The 11,361-nt window shown below is 38.8% G+C and overlaps 1 protein-coding gene and 1 non-coding gene across 11 annotated transcripts in view; both read right to left on the reverse strand.

The window, feature by feature from the left end:
- LOC100661020 (DNA-binding protein RFX2-like) overlaps positions 1–10,897 on the reverse strand; it is a 56,311-nt gene extending 45,414 nt beyond the window's left edge. For 2 of the 10 annotated variants that reach the window (XM_064282477.1, XM_064282468.1), the window contains exon 1: positions 2,503–10,897. The gene's annotated coding sequence lies outside the window, so the exon portion shown is untranslated. The remainder of the gene's footprint in view (positions 1–2,502) is intronic. The other 8 variants (XM_064282437.1, XM_023541306.2, XM_064282431.1 and 5 more) reach the window with 8 other exon arrangements.
- TRNAL-CAA (transfer RNA leucine (anticodon CAA)) lies at positions 3,894–4,000 on the reverse strand. The gene is made up of 2 exons: positions 3,963–4,000; positions 3,894–3,939 (listed from the first exon to the last, which is right to left on the reverse strand). It is a non-coding gene; the product is annotated as a tRNA-Leu (tRNA).
- Positions 10,898–11,361: the final 464 nt, after the last annotated feature.

Here is an 11,361-nt window from a genome sequence, read left to right on the forward strand (position 1 = left end):
GGCACATATTAAGTACTCAAGAAGTATTTCTCAATGAGTGAATAAAAGAAATCAACCTGGAAGAATAGGGGTTATTTTACTTCAGTACTGAAAATACCAAAGAATCACTTTTATCTTATGGGATGTGAACAGTGGAAGTTTGTGGTTAGGGAAGTAAAGCTCTAGCTGCAGAGCTAAACCGATTAAGGAAAACGGTGTCAGTAGAGGAAATAAAATCCGTTCATGCCCCTAAAGCGGTGGTTATCAAGCTGCAGCTGCACAGTAGAATAATCACCTGTGGAGCTTTTACAAAACCAGAGCCACTAGAGAAAAGTTTCAGAGAGTGGCAAAAAAACAAAAACCTTGGTAATGAAGATAACATTTTAAGGCAATGTTTTAAAAAATCAAGTGGGGCCCAGAGGCCAGCTGCCTGTTTTTGTAAATAAAGTTTTATTGGAATCAGGCCAAATAGACAGGAAAAGAGAGAGTGGAGGGAATGAGTGTGCTGTCTCATTAGGGGGTGAGCATCTAGGAGTATATACCCATAAACCCACTGCAGTTGAGTTGATTTCGACTCATAGCGACCCTATAGGACAGAGTAGAACTGATTTGAACTGCTGATGTTTTGATTAACAGCCGTAGCTCTTAACCACTACCACCAGGGCTTCCAAGGAGTGTATAGCAAGGTGTATATAAATTTCTGTATGAGAGACTGGCTTGATTTGTAATCTTTCACTTAAAGCACAATAAAAGAAAGGCTGGAATGAGCAGCCTTCCATCATATATTTGGGGACAAGGGTAAATATTATTATAAGATAGATTCCAAAGAAATTAAGTAGATACATATTGAAAATTTTATTAGATTCTTCTGAATTGGCATCCCCAAAGGCTTCAAAAATTTACAATACCACTGAAAGTACAGGGTGAGAGTCCTCATATTTTCAAACCCTTACCAACATTTTTACCCTAATCAGTGTTGGATATGATCAATTTCTGCTTCTACCTTTGCTACTTCTATCTGCTTACTAGGAGTTTATATAGTTGTTCATTTTCTGGGTTCTTAAGCTGAATATTTAGTTAATTAATTTTGATCTTTCCTATTTTCTAATAAGTACCTTTAAGCCTCTACAGTTTCTTCTGAATAGCAATTAAGGTATACCTGACAGATTATTAGGAAGTAGTTTGACATACTGTCATTAATTTTTCTATAGTTTGTAATTTCTGTATTGATTTCCCCTTTAAGATACTTTATATAAAAGTTTTACTTTCTAACTGAATAGATATTCGTGTTCCCTTTTGTTGTTAATTTTGAATCTTCTTGCTCTGCTATGAAAAAATAAGATTTCTAGTTTTGGGAATCTACTGTTCTTTCTGGACCAAATGCATGGTTAATTTCAGTAACTGTTACAAGCATTTTTGAAAAGAATGTGTAATCTCTATTCCTTGGATAATAAAATCAAATTTGTTAGTAAAAGAAAGTTTTATTGGAATCAGGGCTGAGATTGGGGTAAGCTGAGTTGTGCAAGAGCAAGGTCAGGTGCTGTCTGTATTTAAAATTTTGATATTTGTTCATCATGGATTTTTAAAATTAATTTTGGTTATTTTAAATATTATTTTTCTTGATTACTGAGTTTATTTTATGTCCCCTTAAATTTTGAACCCGAGGTGTTCCTGGATCCTGTAAAAAACACCAGTGCCGTACCTGAAGTCCCATAGATTCTGATCTGTGGGTTTGGAGTGATGCCCAAGGGTCAACATGTTTTCTAGAGCCCCCAGGTTTTTTTCTTTAACATGCAGCCAAGATTCAGATCACTAGAACTGACAGACTAGAGATTAATTCAGCACAGTTTTAGATCACTTGGCCAGGGAGCAAAGCAATTTACGTGGCGTGTAGAACATACTAGTTTCCAATTTTTCTTCTTTTTTTCTTACAACTTTTCTTACAGTTATAAACATAAATACATACATTTAGCTTACTTTTAGCTCATCTATTCACTTATATATCTGCATATAATAGATGCACACTGGAAAACACAGAAGAGTTTTTAAAACTTGCTCATGCCTATGCTGGACCCTATTTCGGACTAATTAAAGTGGGGCACAGACATCTGTGCTTTTAAAAAGTTCTTCAGGTGATTTTAACGTACAGCCAAGGTAGACAGCTAATTATTTAGACAAATATTTCTTTGACCAAATGACCTTGAACAATTAACTTCTCTGGAGCTCAACTTTTTTCCGTCTGTAAAGTGCGGGTAGTTGTATTACTTTCCATTGGGGAAATGTAACTGAAAACAAAATCTACTCCCAACCCAGAAAACCTCACCACAAAATCAGAAAAGAAAGTTTTATTATTGAACAAACATTAAACCAGAACATGAATGCATCACAGGTAACCTGATAATGAGGTTACAAAAACAGAAAGAAATTTTACTCTTTATATGTATAGTTAAGTAGGTACAATTTATTATATTGACATTTTCAAGATAAAATTGCTAATTTTCTAGCATCTTTCTGGTGGAATACCTGAAGTTGTGGTAATCTCCTCCCAGGAAGCTGGGAGGCGGTAGGGAGCTCTTCCTTGATGATTATATTTCCAAAGAGATAACTTCCAGACCCTTGAGGAAACATCCTTGATTTACATACTCCTAAGAAACAGAGAAAGACTTCACGAGTTTTCTAAAGTGATTGATCAAAGAAAAGGAGGGGGTGGAATCTCTTATTTTTAATTTGTATTTACCCTTACATCCTGCAGATATGAATCTTCAATAACTGGGATTAGACATTTAGTCTGAAGATGGAAGATTTATCTTCTCCTAAAACATAACGAAATCTTGGAATGTGGTGTTCCTGAGACAGCCAGTCACTTAACTAGGATATGAACTATACAAGAGCAAACTTTTTTTTTTTTTTTTTACTGCTATATCTCTGGGGAATGCATTCCTGGTACATAAAGAGCACTCATTAAATTTTTGTTGAATGAGCAATTACTGGAAAGACCCTACATGTTTAGCAAAAAAGTGGTTATAAAGTAGATGTATCCATACGGTGGAATAATCTGCAATATCTCCTTTGTAAGGAAGAAGAATCAGTGTGCACAAGGCAAGATCCCGAAATATAAAGTAAAAAACATGTCAGAGAACGATGCGCATAGACTGCATTTCTGTAAAAAATAAACAAAATATTGTGTGTGTATACGTATGTGTGTGTGTTTGCATGTGTGTGTATATATATATATATAATGAATGCAATGAAAAAACTGTAAAGAAACTTTTGACAGTGCTTACATTGAGGGGAGATACAGAATTTTCATGTATTTTATTCTATACATTTGTGTGCGATGGGAGTTTAAATTGTACTTAGTTTTGACTGAGACAAAACAATAATTATCAGCGGCCAACGTGTGAATGCGCATAACTTAACAAAGGAAATGTTTGTGAGCTAGTTCCATGATTCTGAGAATGGAAAGGATCTGTGTAGGAGTTCTTCAGAAAGAGACAGCATTGTAGTGAGCCAGAGGGGTGAATGGGATTGGACGGAAAGGGCTATAGGAAGTATCCAGACGAGACCCCAGGCGAGCCAGGAGTACATACAGATGATGGTATCCTAGGCGGTCGACCCTTTTCTCCTCTCGTACCTTACAGCGGCGAGCCTCCCAAGCCCCAAGTATCGCGGCTTCCGGATCATCTCGCGATGCAACAGAGCCTAACCGCTCTTTATTATGCGACCTTACCCCCCAAATCTCGCGGCTTCAACAAAGTATCGCGATGCTCCCGCTTTCAAAATCAGGTTAACCCCAGTGAAAACATTTTTTAAATTATAGATTGTCAGTTATTTGTCGGGATTTTCAGTTGTTTGTATATATACTGTTTAGACCATCGTATTTGTTTGAAAATGGCATGAAAAAAAACCCTCTGTGTCAGAAGTGGGATTCGAACCCACGCCTCCATTCGGAGACCAGAACCCTCCATGCAGAGGAAGTCAAGCTTGAGTCTGGCGCCTTAGACCACTCGGCCATCCTGACACTCAAGAAAAACGGCAGATTTTTCTCTAAAATAGGCAATAAGCGAGCGGTGAGACTGACGTTTAGCCAAGGAAGTGGTGACGTCAGGGTTGCTTGGTAACTGCCGGAGAAGGTCACCTGTGGATTGAAAAACAAAAAGACTGCGAGAAGAGAAAAAACTGGACAGTCATGGGGCTTTCAGCTGTTATCCCCATCTTGAGAAGGGCGCGCAAATATATATCCTCTGCACAGCCCACCCAGGTAAAGGAAACAAGGAAGCTAGTTGGTCGGCTTTCCAACCTCTAATCCTCATTGAAATCTTGAGTGTGGGTAGCCTCGACCTAAGGGTTTCTTCCTTCTGAAGATGGTGAGGAACAAAAAACCAAAACCTTAACAAAAGCATTTTCAGCCCCTGTGTTTCGACTTCCTTTGTCCCCAGAATTGCCTTGCCACTCGTTTTTCTCTTGGGCTCCGGCGGTGACAGTCGGAGAATAGCTGGGAAAAGTCCGCGTAGGGTGCGGCGAATCCTGCCGGCGCAGGGGCCGAGAAGCAAGTCTGGTCTCCGCCCGGAGGGACCAGCCAGTCCCAGATCCCGAGAAACTCCAGAAGGGACAGGCTCGCCGCTACCTTCCTGGTCGCTCCCAGGTGCTCCGAATTGCGTCTCCAAGGCGTCCAGTGTCGGGTCGGGGAGCCTCACTGAGATTTTTAAGGGGGTTGGCGGGTGAGAAAAGAGGAATGAGCTACATCGCCTTTCCTAGCTGTTACCCAGCCTCCCTCTATCCAGAATTAGCTTTGCGACAAATTACTTGAGTTTTGGACCTGGAAGGCCAGAGGTCACATATTTTGATGGAGCCCTGAGAATAAGCAATAAGAAGTTATTCCTCCAACTAGACTGAGAACCATTAGGGGTCAGGAGCACTGTACTAAATGAACTTCTGTTTTTTTTTAAGCCATATGCCTGTACAGGGCCTGGCCTATATAGCGTGGAGTCGATGTGATGGGGTAGTTTTCTAAGTGCTGTATTTTGGGCTTTGAAGTTCTCAGAGTAGAAACATAGGTTTGGGGATTTTAATTAGGTTTTGTCCTGATAGGTTACTTTATTTATTAATGCACTGAAGATTTATTTTGCTCTGTAAACCAAAGTTTGTGTCTTTTCTGCATGAAGAGAGGTGATTTGCGTTTCAGTAGGCCTAATCTTAGATTCCCATCGACTTCCTTGGTTTCATATCCTGTTTTTTATAATTAAAGAGAAAACGGTGAGTGAGAAGTACAGGAAACAGTAGTCTCTAATCTCAAGAGACTTTTAAGTTTTCTTTCATGAGCTATATAGCTCCACTGGAAGGAAATTGTCCAGGAAGGGATTCCCAACATGGCACAGTAACCTCTTCAGTATTGGTAATTGTTGTTTTTTGTAATTATGAAGTACACACAGATTGTAGAAAATGCAAATAGAGAATTATACATAATCTCACTATTCAGAGGTAACCACTATTAACATTCTGATAAATCTTCTTCTGGCCCTTTTTTGTGTATGTCATGTGAAATACATTTTTACAAGTAATAGTATGTAGTAGTTAACTTGCTCTTAAAATTATTATGAACATCTTTCCACAAAGTTAAATATCCTTTTGTAAGAATTTTGATCACTGCAGATATTCCATATCAAACCTGTATTGATGAACATTAGACTGTTTTTAATTTTTTGTTTTTATGAACAATGCTATGAACAAAATCCTAGTGTATTTTCAAACTTCCAAAATTACTTCCTTAAAATAAATTCTTAGAAATAGAATCATTAGAACAAAGACTATCTAGTTGTAAAGGCTTTTGATAGTGCCAAACTGCCTTCCAAAAAAATTGAAGCAATTTAGATATAAACCTGCCCAAGACAGAATACTATCATTAAAAAACAAACAACAACCAAGTAAACACTTTAATGGTTGAAAAATGGTAAGGCACTGTCATACAGCTTTGATTATTGCTAAGGTTCAACATTCATGTATAAAGGAATTTTGTATTTCTGAACTGAGATGGTCATTTTTCTTTATTGATTTCTAAGACACCCTTTGTGTGAAAGATAAGCTCTGTGATGTGGTTTTGTATTTACCAAGAATACGGACAGAAATGCCTATCTTTTTACTAACAAGAATCCCTTGACTCTCTTAAACATAGGATCTATTTCCATTTTATGGAAACTATAAGCTACAAAATTAACAAGGTTTCTCATGTAAAAGTTTAAAACCAAACTGTGGCCCATTTTGTGTCTTTGTGTTACCATTTACTTTTTTTGTAATTTTGTCTCATTCTTGTTTAATTCCCAAGGCATGTTAAACTTCTTCTACCTTGACTAGGGAATCCCTAGGTGGTGCAAACAATTATGCCCTAGCTGAAAGGTTGGCAGTTTGAACCCACCCCAGAGGCTCTATGGGACAGGCCTGGCAATCATCTTCATAGCCTTGAAAATCCTATGGAGTTGAAATCAACTCCATGGCAAATAACAACCTTGACTGTCTTAGATATTGTTATAAATGGCTTGAAATCCTTTCTGAAATAGCTGAGGTATAATTAAATGTGAATACTTCTACTAAAGATATTATTATTCAATAGGAATTTGGAGTTCCCAGAGGACTTTTGAAAGGCCTGACAATTTCTTGAAGGGGGGTGGGGGGGAGTAGGCAGGATTAAAAGAAAAACAAGACACAAGCTGACAGTAGTAGTCTATGTCAACTTTACAAAAAGGATTTAATTCTCAACATTGCAGAAGAATGTCTTACCTGTTCTTGTTGTGAGGCTCATAAAAATGTCTGATCCTTTGATATTGTGTCTGGAATTTACATAGTAGTAGAAAGTAAAATATGTTCGAAATGGGAAGGACCATAAATTGATGATTGTTAAAAACAGAAGATGGTATGGAGGAATTCACAGAATATTCTCTTCATTCTTGTGTGTGCTTAAAAAGTTTTCATGATGAATGGTAAAAAAAAGAAAAAAAACACTGGGGAAAAAAAAATCATCCATAATCTCATCAACAGCATCTATGTTAATACTTGGTTGCATTTTTTCCAGTTTTCCTTTTCTTGTAGTGTATAGGTTGAAAAAGATGCTATCTCTCTACACTAAAAGACGTATTATGTACTATACTGAAAATATGTATTAAATAAAAATATATCACATATATACTTAAGTATATATTTGTTTTTGTTAGTTGCTGTCAAATTGATTCTAACTTATGGTGACTCCATGTGTGCAGAGAACTGCTCCATAGGGTTTTCAAGACTATGAATTTTCAGAGGCAAATAGCCAGGTCTGTCTTCCAAGGTGCCTCTGAGGTCAAACCGACAATCTTTTGGTTAACAGTAGAGAGCTTAACCATTTGTGCCACCCAGGCCTCCTAAGTATATATAAAGTATAAATAATAAACATGTTTATATTTTCTCTTTTTCCCTAGTTACATTCTTCTTGTTAATCACAAACGCCAAAGTAGGTTTGATTAACATTACACACTATTATCCAGACAAACTGTGCATTTGCTCTGAATGAGGAATGTGGGAAAGAGGCATGAGCCTACCTGTGTCCTGTAGGCTAAAAATAACCAAAGTGAATACTTTTAAGTTGCATCAGAGGATAACCTGAAAGTTACCTGTGGATGCCCTGCGCACATTTCAAACTTCAAATACAAAATTAAGCCAATAAAGTCAGGCCTAAGAAAGTTACATTTCCTAACCAGTAGGGGAAAAAGAAGCGTAACTAAGGAAATAATGTCAAATGCACCTGCTATTTACACATTCTGAGGTATCTAAGATACCTTCCTTTATGATGTAGCAAAGCTAATTCCCCTACAATAATTCTACCAACAGTAGCTTGGTTGGGCTTTCTCATCAGTCTTCAAAGAGACCTCAGAAAAGGAGGAATCCTGGGTTAAACTAGGTAAAGGGATTTAATTATATAATTGAGTAAAAATATGTTGCAGGACCAAGTCAGTGGGCACAGGCCTCCCAGCCTCTAGAAAAACAGGGTACTTTTGAGCTGCTAAAGAAATGCAGACCTAGGATTTCAGCTTCCTCTCAGACCGCTGAGGTCTCCTGCAGTACATAATGTTTCACTTACCCACAAGTCTTTTTCTGTTCTCCGCTTCTCGTTCATGTTATTTTTTCCCTCTAATTGACTTTGTTAACTTTATCAAGGACAGAGCCATGTTCTCTTGTATTCTCCTCAGGAATCAAGTTCAGTTGGGTCACCCAACACTGGTTAACTATTTCTTTGAATCAAAGAATTATTGTCTTTTGTTTGTGAAAAGGCAGCTCACTCACCATTGGTACACTAAGAACTTTTGAGTTTTGTTTTTTATTTTGCTGGATGATTTATGGTTTCGTCTCACCATCTGACAGCCACTTGCTCTTAATTTCATAGTGCCTTTAAGTGTTAGTTAACTCTCATGTGTATTGTCTCATTTCCTAAATTGTACACCATGGAGGGCAGAAGTCATGTCAGTTTCCCTTTATTTTCCGAACCTCTTAGTGAGCATGTTCTTCTCTGCGTGCTGGGGGCCATCTCAGAAAAAAACAAGAGCGACTTAAGACACACACACAGTATTCTATTTAGGTAGCAAAGGAATTAAGGAAAAAGTGGACATTGAAGCCTTGATGTAGAATTAACATCATATGTTATGAAGGAAGAACCAGAGAGAAGTCACAAGAATCCTAATGGACCCCATATCTGACTTTAGGAGCCTAAATTCTAATTGAATTAATTCAAAAAGGTTGCTTACCTTTTTTCAGATAAATTTGGAATCATTTATAAGTTGCATTTAGCTACATTCAAAATAGCAGGTTTATTTTTTAATTAAAAATTTAAATGTAATAAATACCCAAGAGTCTACCATTCACCACAAAAACCAGAAGATAAAAACTCACATCAACCTATGCCTTTCTTCTCTATCTCATCCTCCCACCTTGCCCCATTGTTGTCCTTAGTAGCCAGCTGAGTCAATTCCAACTCACAGAGACTCCATGTGTGCAGAGTAGAACTGCTCCATAGTGTTTTCAGGGCAGCAGCAGATCCCCAGGCCTGTCTTCTGAGATGCCTCTGGGTGGGTTCAAACCACCAACCTTTCAGCTAGTAATCCAGCACTTAACTGTCTGTGCTACCCAGGGACTCCTTGCCTTGTAGGTAACCACAATCCTTTTGTTTATATAAAAAGGGTATCACATGGTATATAGTTTTCTGAGACTTACTTTTTCCACTCAGCATAGTGTTAGTAAGATTCGCTCTTATAGATACATCCCCATTCAAATCAGAAATATTTTTGTTGACTCCAACAAGGTTGATTATCACTGCTCCAGCTGCTGCTTGTAATAAAAATGTGTAATACTGTTGCTCCTAAAGCACTAGGTCTACTAAGAATAAAGCAGACCCACCGTGTGATCCTTTAAGTTAGCCTTGAGACAGCTCCATCACTCAGGCAGCAAGGACCTGGAGCCCAGGGCTCCTTTACTTGGACTGGTACAAGGTGTCCTTTATTGTAGGCCCTTACTCTTCCTCCCTGCCGCAGTGGTCTTAATTAGGAAAAAGGAGAATGTAATTTTTCCAGTTACAGATCCTACAGTCTAGGGTAGACACAGTCACTGCTATAAGACATGCATTCCAAGTCAATGGACTGGCATTCCAAGGCTTCCGGTCTCTGCTCTGCCCTCCTCATGAAGAAAAGCATAATCTATATATACTGTGGGACAGGATTTGATGTATCTGGTTGTTGATTTGTCTGTTCTGCCTCAGTTTGAATCCTGGCTCTGCTCCTTCTTAGCTGTATGCCTTGGACAAGCCATTTACCCTCTCTGTGTTTCAGTTTCTTCATCTGCAAAATAAGGGTAATAGTATCTCCTTCATAGGGTTGATAAAAGGATTAAATAAATTCTTGTGCATAGAACACTTTGTACTCTGTGCCAAGGACTGCTCTGTGTGTGATAACAGTGTCTTACATTTAAACACGTTTATATAAGTATACATACATGTATGTATAAATATGTATATATATGTATGTGTACATATATACGTATATAGACACACACATACACATATCAGAGTATTCAGCAAAAGCTAGAGCCCTGGTGGAGCAATGGTTAAGAGCTCAGCTGCTAACCAAGAGGCTGGCAGTTCGAATCCACCAGCCGCTTTTTGGAAACCCTATAGCGCAGTTCTACTCTGTCCTATAGGGTCACTATGAGTCAGAATTGACTGGAAAGCAATGGCTTTCAGCAAAAGATAATCTAGTCTTATGGAAGCTCCTCTCTATAACACCCTGGTTATATTATCTCCCTTAAAACCTGATGAATAAATGAACCAAACAGAACGTACCACCAACTCATGACCTGCAGGCATGAAACTTTGACGCCTGGTACAGGATCAAGTATAGCGTATAGAATTTTGTCTTCTGAGGCTATGTCCAAAAGAGGAAAAGATCCAAACTCGTGGGTTTAGAGCTGTTCTCTCAGCCTAACCTTTCCTTCTGAACACATGGTCAAGTCAGGACCCCCAGGGGCTTGGGCTGGTGGTTCTGGGTTGGGAGGCACAATTTTGGACTTTCTGATCTATGCCAAGCTGTATTACCCCACTGCCAACTACAAAAAACAACCTGAGACAATAGTTTCCCAGTGAAGTTACTGGATATACCAATATAGAGCTATAGGCAGCAGATGTCCAACACTACTTTCTCAGTAGTGAGGTGGTACTGAGAAAACAGTGTTTACTGCCCATTTGGAGGTAAAATGTGGGTCAGAAGGGGATTCTGGATCCATAAGGGAAATTATCACCACTAGCCATTTCCTCTCCCAAGACCCTCTTTCGGAAACGCTGGTGGTGTAGTGGTTAAGTGCTACGGCTGCTAACCAAAAGGTCGGCAGTTCGAATCCGCCAGGCACTCCTTGGAAGCCCTATGGGGCAGTTCTACTCTGTCCCATAAGGTCACTATGAGTTGGAATCCACTCGATGGCAATGGGTTTGGTATTTATGGGTTTGGACCCTCTTTCAACTCAGTCCAACATCTATAAATCCAATCTTATCAAGACCGGGGAAACAACAATGTAAACAACCAGCACACTCACTTTATTTTCAAACAGAGCACGTACCCACAGAGAAGCAGAGCTAAGAAACATCATGGGGGCTTGCTCAAAGTGATCTGTCTTAGCCTTCTGACCCTAGAACACTTTGTGACCCAATGTCCATGCGCATGGAGTTGATCGTTGATGGTACGTACATCAGACGGACCAACTCCCCCATCTCCTAAAGGAGATGGAAAAAAGGAGGCAGGAAGTTGATGAATACCTGGAATACTACCAGAATTCTTCCAGGCATGGTGTATGACTGGCCACCAGTCCACAAATGTG

This window comes from Loxodonta africana, chromosome 1 (genome assembly GCF_030014295.1).
Source record: "Loxodonta africana isolate mLoxAfr1 chromosome 1, mLoxAfr1.hap2, whole genome shotgun sequence".
Lineage (NCBI taxonomy): Eukaryota > Metazoa > Chordata > Mammalia > Proboscidea > Elephantidae > Loxodonta > Loxodonta africana.